A 3,551-nucleotide genomic window follows, 5' to 3' on the forward strand; every position below is an offset into this window, starting at 1 on the left:
TTGAGGGCAGCCTCCCTATTTATTATAGTTGCACCAAGATGTGGTGGGTGAGAAAAAGGGTGCCCATTGGGCCAAATTGGCACAATCAAGGGGCCCTAGGAGTCCCACAGCCATCCCTGGGGACCCTGACCCATGATACACTTGCACAACTTCTACAGCTGGTACTGATGCAGGACATGACCAGTATCCAGTAGGAGGAGGGAGAGAAGACTGTGGTCCTGGGGAGCTTGTACAAATGGATCTGACGCTCACCAGTAATCATGAAGGAGATGGTAGGGAGGGAGTATGCTAGCACCACAGTGCTCAGACCCCCCCACCATAGGGTAAGAGGGAGCTAGGGAGAGTTCCAAGGATGCAATGGAGGGGAGGTCTTGGCCAGCAACCAAATAAGAAGTCTCAGAGGAAAAACTCAAGGTGCATCACCTTCCTTAGTGGAAGGTGCCCGATGTGACCCATGTCCTCTGCCAATGCAGGGGCTATAGCTCATGAGACCAGCTGGCTTTTGTAGCTAATTACAAGTTCAGGAACCATGTTCAAGAACCAGGAGGTGGCCATTTCCTAACCCCCCCACCCCAGGTGGCGAAAAGGCAGGGGGGGTGGGTGCATAATCACTTGCCTTATGGTCAGTATCTGCTTTCTCATGGAAAGGAATCAAACTGTAATTGTAATTCTATATATACTTCCCACAGTGGTCCCGCAGGGGCTTCAATAGGTATGAACTCCAGTTAGTCTGTCCAAGGTAAGGGGTCAATTCTGGTCCTTTACAGGCACTTGATGCACAAATGGCTGGGGAGTGTGGTCCCTCCCCCCCATGGAGGGTGTCCATCACTAAGGTGGGGGAATGGGAGGAGCATCATCTAGGAGGGGAAGCTAGGGGAGAACTGTCATCAAGGGGGAGGGGGAGTGACAACATATATGTGGTGGAGGCCCAGGATTTGTGTGATGAGGCAGATCTACCTGCTTTGAAATGAATTGAACAATTTCAATCATTATTGACCATTTGTAAATGGTAATTAATATTACTAATAAACTCTTATGGATATACTACTATTAATATATTAATAGCTAGCTGCCTCCTACTGTTATCATCACCTATTGTTATATTATAAGTCTATATCAGGGCGGATGAAATTTAACTATAATTAGAATGCAATAGTTGTTGGGAGAATGAATTGTGAAGGAAGTGATGTCAATGCTCTTCATTTTCTCTTTCTTCCTTTATTTTTCTGCCTCGTCACACCAACAGGAATGATCAATCAGTCTGCAGCTAGCAGTGCAAGGGGATCTGAAAACCAGAAGGAGGGAGGATAAAAAGAATGTGTATTGGTGCCCCTTGTGCAACGTCAAGTACTCAAGTACTTTGCTTCATGGCCCTAAAATTTCCAACAGCCCTGTTTCCAAGACATTTCAACAATGTATGCAAACAATGTATGCTCTACCCTACCAGAGGTGGCCGTGTGTGTGTGTGTGTGTGTGTGTGTGTATGATGGAGGCCAAGAATGTGTGTGAAGGGTGATAAAGCAGATCTGCCTGCTTTGAAATGAATTGAACCATCACAATCATTGACCATTAATAAATCATGATTAAAAACTCATATTTACATATGATAATCTTAATTAATAGCTGCCTACTAATAGTATTACTTGTTGTTATAGTATAAGTCTATATCAGGCAGGATGAAAATCGGCTATGATTACAATGCAGTTGTTGAGAGAATGAATCCTGAAGGAAGTTCTCTGTTCTCTGCTCTTCATCATTTTATGTCTTTCTCTTTCTTTCTTCTTTCTGCCTCTTGTCACACCCAGATGGAGTGCAGCTAGCAGCGGAAGGTGATCTACAAATCAGAGGGAGGGAGGATTAAAAAGGTAGTGCTGTGTCATGCCTCTTGTGCACTTCAAGTACCTGACCCTTCCCTCCCCCCGCACAGAGCTGATAAGTGGGGAAGGGGAGTTGGCAAGCTTGTACTCGCAACCCCTTAGGGACAGATGACCTTTAGGGCAGAGACAACTGTTATCAGGTGTCACTTACCAATGGTCTATTGTAGTGTAGCACATTGCCACAGTGTAGCACATCACCACTTCATCAGCCTGCAGTCTTTGTGAACCCTGGATTCTCACTGCTGTGCCCCCCCAGGGGAAAGTCCCATTCCCAGTGCTGAGAAAGGAAAGTGCACACTCCTACCCCCACCATGCAGTGCACAAAATCCTAACAGGCATGGAAACAGACCCTGCAAAACTAGGCCAGCACTTGTACTGCCCCAAACATATGAGTACTCAATGCTCCAGGAGGAACACATCCACTGCCCATGGTAGCTGCAATAAATAAATTAAAGCAAATAATTAGCTATCAAAACTCTAATTAGCTACTGAACTGGCCAGCCTGCACTACCACTGAATGAAAATGGCGACCCACCTACAGCAACACATGAATTCCCTGCCCCCACAGCCACCCAAATGCAACCAGCATGAAGCTGGGAGTTGCCTGGCAGTGGCAAAATGCACATTAAAAGAGACTTCCCAGGTTCAGCAGATGATGTTTCTTCCTGACCCTCCACCTCCTCTGATTCATCATCTGTGCTACTCCATGGAATTGGGAGGCTAAGTGGCAATAACTGTAAGGTGACCAAAAGTTCTTCCTGCAACTGGTCATCAGGAGAGAACACCGAACAGCTGAGACATGGTTTCAACCTGAGAAGGGGCTGTTGCTGTCACCTCCTCCTCCTCTTCCACCTCCACCTCCAGCCCAACCCCAGTGCTGGAAGTCTGTAAACCCTGCAGATAATGACAGAAAGCTTGTCATAGAAGGGGGCAAGGATGTGACTTACCCCAGAATGAGAGTTGGCATCTTTTGCTCTGTAAAATGCTGATCTGAGGGACTTTATCCTACATTCGACTTGGGTCCAGTCACTATTGTGCCCTTGCCCCTGCATGCCTTTTGCAATCTTGACATAAAAATCTTGGCTTATTCTTCCTACTCTCTAGCCTGTCTATGATCATTTGCTGCTCCAACCAAATGTTAATTAAGTCTTCCAGTTCTTCTCAGCTCCAGTTGGATCCATGGGCATTGGAGGTATCAGCCTCCTGTGCCATGGGCTCCATCATACTACTGGCCTTGGCTTTCTGAAACATGATGAGTGAAGCAGTTGTTGGTTGACAACACAATGTTACCTGTCAGCTCCATGTTCTTGGGGAACCCTGACACAGGACACAGACTGTCTGACTCACAAAGACTCACCCCCCCCAACCTAAACAGAAAACCTGAAGCAGAGACTGCAGTAAATTCTGGGATCAACGAAGCAGGGGAGTACTGCATGATGAGGAAGCTGTGCTCCAAATGCTAATCGACCCTTACACCCAGCTCAGCATTTATCAGACCAGTTCTAATCTGGATTTACAAAGGACTTTCCCCCCCCACACACACACAACTCTAAGCAAAAGTAAGTTTAATAGGCATCTCGGGCCGCACATTCCCCGGTCCCACTATGAGAGGCCTATGTAAACTTAATTGGCTAAAACTCGGTTGCTGGGTTAGGGAATGCTGAGGCAAGAGAC

General features: G+C 46.7%; 1 long non-coding RNA gene across 1 annotated transcript; it reads left to right on the forward strand.

The window, feature by feature from the left end:
- Positions 1–211: 211 nt before the first annotated feature.
- Positions 212–1,412, forward strand: LOC109323930. Its single transcript, XR_002104787.1, has 2 exons — positions 212–323; positions 1,247–1,412. It is a non-coding gene; the product is annotated as an uncharacterized LOC109323930 (long non-coding RNA).
- Positions 1,413–3,551: the final 2,139 nt, after the last annotated feature.

This window comes from Crocodylus porosus, unplaced genomic scaffold (genome assembly GCF_001723895.1).
Source record: "Crocodylus porosus isolate Cpor-Errol unplaced genomic scaffold, CroPor_comp1, whole genome shotgun sequence".
NCBI lineage: Eukaryota > Metazoa > Chordata > Crocodylia > Crocodylidae > Crocodylus > Crocodylus porosus.